Genomic DNA, 13,422 nt, shown 5'->3' on the forward strand with positions numbered 1-13,422 from the left:
TGTTGTAAAACCGCACAATAAATAAGTAGATCCATTTGCAAAAAAAATTAAGCAGGTTAATAAAGATGAAAAATACGTACAGTCTATCTCAGGAAGGAATGCCGGTCACAGAACACTTGATGCCGATCTATAATCGTATGGTTTAATATGAAAAACATGGCAAATTACTTCCCTAATAATAATACTGATTAGAAAATATATTCTAATCAAAGTATTATTACTACGGAAGTAATTTGCCATGTTTTTCATATTAAACCATCGATTTTAGATCGGCATCAAGTGTTCTGTGGCCGGCATTCTTTCCTGAGATAGACTGTATATGTGTAAGATTGTCCGTTGTAAGTGTACAATCGCCGTCGAGATACGAACTCCAAAGGAACTGCCAGTTGGTTAAAAAAAAACTACTGCGTACATATGTAAGTAGGTACCTAAGGTATGTATATCCTTTGGAGGAATTCAAGCAGGTTACAGATTTCGAAGTTATTTGAATTAAACATTTCCTGTTCTGTGATGTAAACTCAGTCGTACAATAGGTATAACCGTTAAATCGTTAATCTAATTTTTTGCTATTATTCCCAATAATCTGAACCTTGAATAAACCAATCTCGCAGAGTTACAGATACCTACAGTTAATTTATCCAGTTTATTTTCAAATAATGCCGAACGTATTTTTTATTTAGTAATAAAACGAAACAATCATTCTTATTATGGTAAAATTATAAAATAAAATATGTAAAAATTAAAAAATATCCATTATCCAGATGTTAGAGGTTAATATACAATTGAATTCTGAACGAAACTCCATGAAATTATCATAACAATCGGGAACTTCTAAAGTATTTGTGCATGTATGGGCAATCGGTCGACGGCTGAAACCATCAGATTTGGAAAATATAATTTTTATTTTATTACCCAAAAGGATGTCAGCCCCCGTTGCAAACCTTAGAAAAGCCATACGAATATTCTCAGGAGCCTCACGTATATATCTCTTTAACATAGCAGATACTTTTTCTGCTTCCTCGGACAAGTTGTCATCATATAACAAAGCTGCTAGTATGTTTCTAGATGTTGGATTGCTAGTTCTATAAATTTCATTAAATTCGTTGACATCTACCAAATTTACTAGGACTTTATTAAAGCAATCAGATATGAAAGCAGACTTCTGAAGAATTTCTTGGTGGGCTAGTTCGTCAATGATTTGTTTAATATTATCTTCTTTCGCCAGAGTTTTACAATCGTAACGACCTAACACATCAAGGAGTTCGTCCGTAGGAATCGACTCAAAATGGCCAATTGCCTCACGGAATACTGTTTGTCGTCTTCGCTAATGTAACCAAAAAAATCAGTAGTTACGTCTCCAGAACATTGTTTGAAAATTGTGTATTCCATGAAACATTTCGATAATCTGATGGGAAAATACTTGTCAGTAATCCAACCTTGTTTTAATACTTCGGCGATTGCTGACCATTTTTCTACTCCAAAATCGTGTCTTAGTTGGGGAACTTTAATGTTTGTACCGATTGTGCATTTTTCATACATGGAATTCCAAAACTCGCTAAGTGCATCCCTCCATACCCCACCCAAATCTTCGGCACACTCCAATTCACCATTGGGGAGCATGAGAGTTACATGTATTTTACTACCGACCATTCTTCTCTCCAGAAATATATTTATTAGCTCTTCAAATACCCGTCCTCTATGAAGACAAATCGAGATATCGGCTGTTGGACTCACAGGAGTAACAGGTGTATTCTCAGTATTCTGTTCCAATGACAAAATGAAACCGTCGTTCTCTTCGTTTTGTATTTGTGTTGCTAACAACCTGTCGTTTGCAACCACTGCATCCGGTGGTAAACAAAGGAAATCTTCAATGTTGTAACTGCACTGGAATTCCGTAAGGTCAGAAGAAAGTTGTGTTGGTACTTCCCCATACATTGTGTCGCTGGTGCCCCTTGTATCCGCAGTTTCACTTGTGACAGTCTCACATACTTCCTTTCTTTTCTTTGGAGTAGTGCACAAATACAGGTGGAGTCGCGTTATTTTAGCAGTTTGAAACATTTTTTCAATGGTCATTACTTCATCCTCTAGTTCTTTAGCACAAAAGTCTAATAGGGTAGTGTTCATATCGGACAACTTTAGTCCTTTTGAAGATGTACCGTTAGGGAAAAATAGATTGCATCCTTCGTCAATGATGTCTTGTTTATTGTAATATTTAGGTACGCGAACATCTCTACTACCGCCTCCGTTAATTGCTCGTACTTGCTTCGGTTCCTTGAATGTTTCATTGTAGTGAAACCATCCAAGTTTTATGAGTCTCGTATTTTTACCATTTCGGGGTTTTGTACTGCTTGGTTGCATTGAATCATCGTCTTCGCTGTAAGAGTTACTATGTTTGCGTTTGTTTGACACTTTTTTGCGAAGACGATCAAACAAACTGATTTTGCGATTGTTTGTATGAACTTGTCGTTTACAAAAATCTACAACAGCAAGTCTATCTCCATAAGATGCAAATAATTTTGAAAGTTCCGTTTCATCCATTAAAGCAATAATATCCGTGTCAATCTAAGAAAGTAATATTAGTGTGTAAGCAATCATACATAACCACAGAACATAATACCTTATGTAGTCGAAGGTAATTTAGAGTATCTTCTGCTACATTTCGTCCAATTAGAAACTCTTCCAGTGCTGTAGAAAGGTGATAGCTGGTTTCTTTATCCATCTAAAAATGACGGATTTAAATAACGGAATGCCTGAACAAAATATACCTAGAAGGCAGTCTTAAACATTTTGTATAGACTGGTTACAATTTAGGTAAGTACAATGTATTTATACAACTTTAATCTAAGGTTGGTGGAGTAAATTCCAAATATTCAAAACATGATGATGAATGAATACCATTGAATAAAAACACTATTCTTATTCAATGGTAATACTGATGACTAAATACAGTTTTCAAATACGCAAAGATTTTCTCTAAGTTTTAAATCATTATCATCAAAATTTAGTTCAAATTGCTCCATAAATAAGAAAGTTGCGTTTTGCGCATGCGCACAAAATTTGTTGTGCAAGCAATTTATTTGCTCTTATTAAAAGGACCTACCATCAAAATTTCGTTCAAATTGCTCCATAAATAAGCAAGTTGCGTTCTGCGCATGCGCACAAAAATTTTTTCGTATGTAATTTATTTGCTTGACTCAACTATTAGCATTGCGTCTTATATGATTAAAGGTATTTGTGGAACTGGATGCTCGCTTGCTTACTCACCTCAGAGAATAAGTGTAACACTTCACCTGTTGAATGTTTAAGTTAAGACTAGTAATGTACAAAATGGAGAATTATAAGTTGCAATTGCGAGATAGTAAGTCGCAATTGCAAGTTATTAAGACGCAATTGCGATATAGTAAATCGCAATTGCAAGTAAAAATGGAGAGTATGTGGCCCTTCTACGCTTTCGTATAATTCACAACACACAAGTCGAATGAAATTTTCGTGAAGGAACATTTCGAGACATTCCTAAATGATATGCCGTTTCCATTTGAAGTCCGTATAGTTATACCAATTTGCAGTTTCACTGCTTGTCATAAAAGACCAACCATTTGCATATTTAGTAATTGACAATAATAATAAAACAAACAATTTGGTGCCTATGCATACAATTACACTTTACATTACTTTTACGTACCCTCTGATTTTCATATAAATAACTTAGTCGGTACTGGAAGTCGAAGAGGTTATCGGTAGATCCATTGCCTATTATTATTGGTCAGCATCCGGTTAATTTACTATAGTAATTACGCTTATAATCAAAGTATTAAATTAATGGGAGCCTTCTAGACTATTTTGCTTTGATTATTTAAACGAAAGAAAAATGGGAAAACGCTCATGCAAAAATTTTATCAATCCAAAATATCGTCTCTTTAACAGAAGCATGCCGGTAGGCGGTATTGTGTAATAAATGCGTGCTTGCAGATGAAAACTGTTTTCCAACTCGAGTCTTGTTAGCTTTTGTGACGAAATTGCAGAGCAAAAAATAAGGCTCGTGGGAGACTCGATATCTTATATATATGCTCGATATGCTAACAATAGCTTTTACAAATGGTATCATTTAGAAGAGGTGTGCGCGTGGGCGGTTGGCGGATCAATTTTTTTACCACAATATGGCCACCTACGTCCTACATAGATTGTTCACCTTTGGGTAACGAACTTTTAATAAAGCACGTCTTAATATGACCGTCTGTTTTTTTTTAGGATTAGCACCTGAAGCTCGTGGTAATGAATAGAAGAGTTTGGGGGTGGGCGGGGCGTTCATTAAAAGGTATTCACTGTGTGATTAAATTTATTGGACTTTCAATCATGCGGTTAGACGAAAAGATCTATCATAATATTGAAGGTATTAACCTTTATTTATTGTGTACATTAATTTATCAATGTTGTGCCGTCACGATCAGTTTTCTCTTGGACATTATTGGTAAACATTAACCAACAGCAACAAAAAAAACACCTGGAACGACGTTGTCTTTCATTAATGTGCTACATGCTCTGCCTATTTTATCCCAAAGACAGTAGTCGAAAACGAAAATACCACACAAGTATGAAACAATGTTAAGATTCTTCCCCTTCCACAATCGACAATTCTTCAGAAGACTTATAATTTCTTTACAGACGAAACGTGGGAACCCTGCAGTTAGCTTTGTTGCACTGAAGAAAATGGTGCAAAAAACAAATGTGTCAAAACACTCTGCAGTGGACAGCAACAGTGAGTAGGGTTTCCAGACAGTCTGGGAATTATTTACAATGTGCAATTTTTGTTGTCTTATGTAGACTCCTATTCGCCTTTGTACCTTTAACGCAGTATAAAGAAAATAGACACAAAGGGGATAACAATGTCATAAAATATTGCCAACATTTTCTTTGTGAGTAAGGAAATGTTTCTTACTGTTCCCTTATCAACAAAAAAACAAAAACTTGTTTTAGATGATGGAGAATGCCGCGAATGGGATATAGAGTGCGCGAGATTAAAGTATCATTCTAGTGCCTAAGTGTCTAAATTAACATTAAATTAACATTAGGATTGTTGCGGATGTTCTTCGGAAACAGTGACCGTGTTCGTAACCGTAAGTCTCAAAAAGGTAGCAATATCTTTGGGCATTTTCGCAAATTTGTTCATTCCAATTTTTTAATTGGCTTGTGCATTTTCCCTTTTGGAAATTTAAAAAAAAGAAGGGGGATTGAACGGTAGGTGGGCACAATTTCTTATATAATATCAAAGAATTGACCCGTAACTGTAAACGTTCGGACAATGCACCCATTAAACCCATTATCAATGCAACCTAAAAATACGAAAGATTAAACTAAGGACCGTACTAAGAAACGTCAGAAACCTTTGTTGCAAGATATACTTCGTCAGTTGCATTATTCAAAAATGCATTTATCTCCTCGGGGCTGAAGATTTTAGATTTCTTCTTAAGATGTCCATCTGAATTACGTTTAAGGAAAGTACGTAGTTTGGGATATTTATCAATTTCCGCTCCATCATGAAGATTTAATGTAGTTCGTAACATCGAATAGAATGTCCACAGTGAAGAGGAAGAATACTTTTTAGACTCTTCGAAGTATACAAGAAGAACATTTTCAGATAAAGATGATACCTTTTTTGACGTCTCCATTCGTAGCCTACCGATAGAACTAGCCGTGACACTCATCCCCACTATTGCGTTGACGTCACAACTGACGGCGGCCGTCATATCGACTTTTAATGTAATTAATTCCAAGTAGTTTAATGTTGTACACTTAAATTAACTGTATTCGAACAGAATAAGTACGAAAATGCCAAATACGTGCTGCGTCCCTGGTTGCAAAAGCAATTATAGTTCAAGAGACAAGGTTCCTTACGGTTTTTCGTTTTCCGGAAAATGAAGACGATCACAAAAAGTGGTTAAGATGTATTCACCGGGACAATGTTGAAATTACTAGTTACTCCAGGGTTTGTATAAAGCATTTCTCCGACATTTTCATTATTCGGGTAGACAAGATGACTAGATAAGACGATACAGTATTAACAGTTCCATGAGACCAGATTAAACTTGCCGAAGACACGTATCCCACCATTTTTGAAAATCAGCCATCATATATGAAAAGGATGTAAATGATGAGTAACGGGAAAATATAGACCTTTGCAAACTACAAATGACCGAAAACTTGTAGTCACTAGGTGGTCCAGGGGCCGAGATCTCGATGGAACAGACAGATAGGCAGACGACGGAGTAACGAGCACATAAGCGTTACCTCAACTTCGTTGTGTTACGCTAAAAAAGGCAGATGTGTGTATTAGAATGTATAAATTTTATTTGTTTTCAGCTCGGTTTTCAGTGAGTATCTGTTGTTTATGTACGTATTTAATAAAATTTTTGCATAATAACACGTGTCTATAATTAGGAAACAACATATAACAATCCTGCGGCTCAAAATAAGTAATTACTAAATGTTTTCGCGTTAAATGAGTACGCACGCGAATCAAATTGCATTTAAACACATAGTATCGCGTTGCAGTGGCCCATCTCCAGTTGTGACGTCACTAAATCAATGTCACGGCTAGATCTATCGGTAGGCTACGCTCCATTCCATAAACTTTCCATATACGTCTTCGTACTTCGTTCGAGACTTTTCGGGCAATAAATTTGAACACACTTCTTCTGCCTGGTGTATAACCTCAGGACCTCAGGAGGTGTACCCACATCCACGAGTTCATTATTTTCGTTCTCACTATCGAGGTCCATTCCTAACTTATGAATAAGCTAACGGAAAAATATTAGCGAGAATGATTGTCGCGATAATTAACATTTTCATGTTTTGTTTTCAAGGAGCGCGCTATTTTGGAACCATTGGGTTATGAATATTATTCAATGGTTTGCAACCAATCATAGCCCAAGTTTGATCCCATAACTGCATAGCAATTAATTATGGCTAGCATTATTTATAGAAATAGAGGCATATTAAAGCGCATAATTTAATGGTCGTAGATAAAATGGTTGTTATATATAAGTTGTTGCTAACGATTAATGGTTGCTAACGTATAATGGTTGGTTGCTAACCATTAATGGTTGCTAACCATTAATAAGCTTCATCATTGTACTCGTCACTAAGGAGTAATTTATATTGTTATCAAGAGGCCGACGAAAATAGTTATTTATGTAATGAGTGTATAAATGAGGCGTTTTATTGGTGAGTGAGATGTTTAGTCCGCGAGCGCAGCGAGTGGACTAAATTCGAACGAACCAATAATCGCCGATTTATACATGAATTGCATACAACGTTTTTTCGTCGACTTCACTGGGGTAGGTAATTTTAAAATATAAGAAATTACAAACGGAATTATAAGCTCCGACGATTTTTCACTAAATTACAGCTATTGTCGTTGCTATAGTAATGTGTTGTTTATGCTGTACCGTCAGTCCACAGAATACGGCCTTCTCAGAATAGAAACAGCAATGTTACAAATTTGTATGGTATTTTGGCGGACCCTGGTGGGTGTACTGTGAACTAAAGCTTCAAAATCAGAGTAGCGCCATCTGGTGACCAGCTTCTAAAGCCATGAAGTAGTTTCCCCAATTCGATCTAAATCATAAATATCGATAAAAAATACACAGTTGTTAAATTGCAAGTGTATTTAGATACAATCACATTACATTATTTAACACAGACATCTTAAATTACATGTTTTCAAATTACATATAAAACTCAGAAGTAAGTGCAACTTACGCTTTGTAGATGTTAACACTTTGCAAAAAGATCCTTACGTAACGATTTGTCGTACGAAATATTTGGTTTTAATTGCTGTTTGGACTACATATTTTTGATAAAAAATATCTTTAGAACTAAATTTTTTGTTCCAAGAGGTAATAAAACCGTTTCAGCAAATTGTCACACAAGTTTTTGACAACAAATGTTAACTTGATCCTGGTGCTTACTTGTTACTTGAGAAGCGAGGGTGGAAGTTGTTGAATTATCTAAAACGAATTGCAATATAAGTATCTACGTCTATATAAATATAAAACTCAAGTCTACACCCTTTTGCGCCTATAGGTACAGTTGGTAATAATTCTGCGTCAATTTGTACCTGTTACTTACCTTGCATAAATAGGAAAGAAATAACAGCACATTTCAACCCTCTTCGCGTTTCAAGCACAAAAAAATATGTTTCAAAATGTGGGAAACGATGCCTTTTTGATATTTTATTGTTACAATCCGCCACATCACACTTTTTACGGTCACATAACTTGTTCATACTTTAAATCTTTCAAAAGTCAAAATTGACATGTGTAAAACCGTGTATACGTATAAAATCGACGATAAAAATATTTCCTGTAACGAGCAAAATTACAGGTTTTGCAAAAAAATATTTGAGTCTGCGATAAATAGTTCTCCGTACAACCACGGGAAACGCTGTAATCAGTGACAATTTAGCGCCATTTATGTTTCTGTTCTGTGAAGGTCTTATTCTGTGCGTCAGTCCTCGTAATCTCAGTGAAAGATTATGTTGCTTGCTCTGCTGCGGAGGCGATTTTAACAGTATATCCGCTCAAATCAAAAGAAACTTATTGGAACGGTTTCGATCAGTTCGGCAATTGATGGAATACAATGAATTTGAAAGGAGATATTTTCGAAAATGTCATGTTGACTTTTTACCTTGAAAAGGTATGTGAAATTAGAATGTAATTAATTCTTTTGCAACTGTACTAAAGTAGGTACGTGTATTAACAGTGAAAGATATGGAAATGTTCATCCCTGTGGTCGACGTACTCAATGTTGAAGATAAATAAGTAACTGAATACCTTAACAATACCTTATCCGAGAAGCTACACATCAGGATATGCTTTGCTGAGATCGTTGGCGACCATACTGGCTACTGACCTCACTACATTAAAAGCGAGATTAAAATGGTTAGGTGGATGGAAGTTCTCAGCTGATGCCGAAAGTGAATTGTTATATAAGTGTCATTCCCTTTAATAAAATAGTTGTTATGTATAAGTTGTTGTTAACGATTAATGGTTGCTAATGCATAATGGTTATATATATATAAGTGGTTGCTAACGATTAATGGTTGCTAACGTATTGTGGCGATACTGACTTGGTTTTCGGCGCCACTGCCTGCTGGCTATTGCCGCGCCATCTAGGCCAGTATAAAAACCAACCGCTCAAAAGAAACGAGGTCTTATTCCTCCGGTCCGCCTAATGTAGCTTTGTGTAAGTAAACAACTTAAACCACATTACTGGTGTTTCTATTCTTTATTCATCCTTCCGCACGTTTATCCGTGCAATAAATAAAGTACGACAACCTATTCCATTAATCGCCGTATACACTACAGTATAATGGTTTCTAACCATTAATGAGCTTCATTGTTACACCTGTAACTAAGGTGTAATTTATGTTGTTATCGAGAGGTCGATGAAATAGTATATTAAGATACAAGTGTATAATCAAGTCTTTAAAGCACGCGCAACGAGTTTAAAGGCACGACGCAAAGCGGAGTGCCTTTAACGTTGCAAGTGCTTTAAAGACCAATTATACACGTGTATCTTATAGTATTTTTTATTATACCTGCAGTATAATTTAAAAATAGGAAATACAATGTCATACATACACAAAGTCATACTGACGTTATACTCGAATACATGTCTAATTAAGTGGGCTGGGTGTTCGTAATTTCACGATTGCCATGGAAATGTCACTTGACGTTTGCTTAAAAAATCATCGTCTTTGTGAATTATATGATTTCCGTTGAAAAAGATAATACACCGTCCATTAAATCGATTGTTGTAAAATCTAAACAAACGTTGGTAGGTGTAAAATCCAACTCCAGTAAAGCCTATTATAAAGAATATGAAAAATTGTTTCCATGGATGAATAGGAAGTTACTTACGAATACAGTCTTAAATGCATCCATAATGCTGGCATATATGAAGGAAATGTCAAAGGTATTTAAATCTTCTATATTTTGGTGCATTCATTCAAAACTTTAAAGCAATGCTGCGATTAAAAAGTGGAGCAGATTTGGAAGCATACCCTAAATTACGCGCGTTTGTGAAAGCTTCAACCAAAGGATAGGTACAAAAGCCAAAGAAATGTTCTGCATTTACAGAAAGCGACCTAAGAGGATTTTTTTATTTCATCCAGATGACAGTTTTAAAAGTCATACTTGAAGTATCGTTACTTAGCAACTTTAAAGCACGTGTGTTTTGAAGGCCCTTTTTCGCACGCATTTGAGTGTTTAAAACGGAGATTGTAGTTCAGGTATAATAAAAAAGCAATTTTAAGGGATATGAAGGTTCTGAAGATGCAGAAAATATATCAAAAATGCTTAGATAGCTTTGAAATATACTTGTAAACGGATTCAAGGAACATTTTAAAGATTTTAAATTGTGGACATTGTAAAAATATACGATATTCTGAAACCTCAAATAGTGTCCCATTTTTTAACGTAGTCGTTACTCTATTCAACCTATGCTTAAATTCACCTCTGACGCCAGACAAAATTAAAATTCACTTTCCTTGACTGCTTGAACCGAATATGTCAAAGAACTAAAACATATTTTATTGGATTTGCATAAGGGTTGATTGTATTAGATCAGGCACTGCACCTTCATAATTATCATCAATTATTGCGCGATGCTTTGATCATCCTTTCTTTCGCGTTCCACCTGAATCGGTGCGTGTCGTAAGAGCCAATGTTACCTAATTAATTAAAGTCGTCCTTTTCTTTACTGCGGCTCAATTTATGGCGTAAAAGTGGCGAGCGACCGGTAGAACGTAACTGTAAAGAAGCGACATTAATAAAAACGCGTTAAAATTTTAAAACCAATAACAGTTTCAAAGTCTGTAAACCCACGTAAGATTTATTTATCGAGATTTGCATAATTACAGGAAGCGATCATTTTGTTTACATACAAATCTCGCTACTTAAACGAGAATGATACAAATGTGACAGTTATCACAATGGCAAGGCAATTTTCTCATCTCTGTTATCAAAATAGGTTATCTACTGGTTCTACCGGTGTGGGTTCAACAGAAAATTAACAAGCCCGGAATCTGAAAGGTTGAGAGAAAAAAAAGGTAACGTTACAAAGGTTCATTAGTGTAGCGGCTATTCTTGCTAACGGTATCGAACTATAATAGACCAACTGAGATAGGTACAGGTGAACTGATTTTTCTAAGCAAAAAAGAAACTCCTTTGTATCGCATTTTTCTTAGAGGTTTATTGTTTTGCGATCTTTTCTTCTATTCAAATTCACGCCCTGTATTCTATATTCCGATCTTCAAGGAGAACTTCATTATCAAAAGTTGAACGTAAATTGAACAGATTTAATTAAAAGTTGATAGGTATCGGTATGGACTGAAGTGTGAACTTTCTTAGTTCCATTACCTTTACATGCGTGGATTTCTGTTAACCATTCAGTCATTCAGTAGTGAAATGTGTTTGTTTTCGACTTTGCTTAAATAATTCGAGAAGATCCATACCTTCAACTGGAAACTCTTGTAAGTTGAAAATGATTTACCTACTATTTGTACTCCTTCTGGTTGAAAGACCCGGTAAATTTGCATACCAGAAATCGGTCTCAATGCAATTTTCCTCGAGGTCGAATTTTCCCGGACGTGAATTTTCCTTACGTTGAGTTTCCTAGATACAAGGACAATCACGGGACAAATTTACGTTGAGAGAATAAATATTCATTTGGAAATATAACTAGGTATCTCGTGACTATCCATTTATTCTTTGGATGGTTTTCCTGGCCGTATCGACATTCGTTGAGACCTTTCACTAGAGTACCATGAAGGATAAAACTAGTTCCAGCACATTTTTTTTTATTCTTAAAAAATGCGCTAAAAATTTTAAGTTAGCATTTATGGGGCTTTTCTGAAACAAACTTAGTCTAATGCTCCTAAAGTCAGCTCAACGCTTGCAAAACTTGTATTAGACCTTTCTAAGCCTTTTGGAGACTAGTGGAGATCCTTAGAGAAGGACTTGATAAGACATTTCTATGAAGCCTTTAAAGGGTATTAGAAACTGTACGTCATATTTAAGGTTCCTTAAATGATTTAGAGACGGTTAGCTCGGAAGGGGGAGACACTTCAAGATTTGGATATTAAATATTGTTAAAAATTGCTAAAAGCTTTTAAAGCATCTCCCCAAAACTCTTATACCTACTTATTTTCTAGTCTGGCTCGACCATTAACCATTGAAATCATTTGATGATTCATTCAGGATCCTAAATGCTCTTCAATGCCCCTTTTAAAAATGATTAAAGATTCTTTAAGATTATTTATAGTTTTCAAAAAATCATAAGTTAAGAGAGAAGAGAAGAGAATCTCATTTGCAACTCTTAAACGCAAGATCTCAAAAGCGTATTAAGGATTCTAAAAGCTGTTCAAAGATTCTAAAAATCAAACAAACTTACCAAACGTTCTCAAAATCTTCAGAATACACTTGGGGACGTCATGTAGGTTCCTTAAGCAAGACTTATATTCTTGCAGACGTTTGGACAGTCTTAGTAACTAGAGATTCGTAACTTTCGTAAAGGGTATTAAGTTTTTTAAGATGTAGGTATTGAGTAGTCTTAAAAATAATTGTTAGAGTCTGAAAGTGAAGCGCTGTTATGGGTTCTTGTTATCTGAAGACTACTAACAATCTGTTTATCGTTGAAAACTCTGGAAGAAAAAGCATTTCGTTATTCATGAAGGGTCTTAAATACTCTAAAAAACGTGTAAAGGTTTTAAGAATTCTTAAAGGCTCCTAAAGTCTTAAAACATTAAAGGACCAGCATAACAGTTTCAGCTCTTAAAGATTCGAGATAATGTCAAGGACTCTTAAGACTTTCTGAATTCTTGGAAATTGCCTGCGACTCTTAAAAGGCTTTTAAAAAATGTTAGAAGCCCTTAAATGCTTTTGCGGACTAAACATTCTGCACTTTTAAAGAATTTTTAAACTCTCTAGCGCTGTTGCTGTTAAAGGCTCGTTAGAGATAAATGCTCTTAAAACCATTAAAAGACCTTTGGAGCTCTTAGACTTCTTAGAGACTATTAAAGAATTTAAAAGACAGTAAGAAATGTTGAAAGGCTTGTACAGTTTCTTAAAGAACTTTAAAGACTGTTAATGGCCCTAAAGGAGTAAATAAAAGCATGTTTAAGTCACAAGGAGGAAGTGAGAACAGCACGTTGCAGCTTTGCGATTTGCTACGTAAATATTTCTGAATTACAATCGTGCTTAGGATTATGTTGGATTGAAAGGTGACCCCAGTTACCAATTTTTTAGTCAAACTAGAACTGAATCGAGGTTTTAGTCTGGGATTTGACCAATTACCTAAGGTCTTTACTAATTTTGTGGGAAAAAGGACGTACCTACTAGTTGGTATGGTACATATAGGTAA

This window comes from Photinus pyralis, unplaced genomic scaffold, assembly GCF_008802855.1.
Source record: "Photinus pyralis isolate 1611_PpyrPB1 unplaced genomic scaffold, Ppyr1.3 Ppyr1.4_LG4, whole genome shotgun sequence".
In the NCBI taxonomy this organism is placed as follows: Eukaryota; Metazoa; Arthropoda; class Insecta; order Coleoptera; family Lampyridae; genus Photinus; species Photinus pyralis.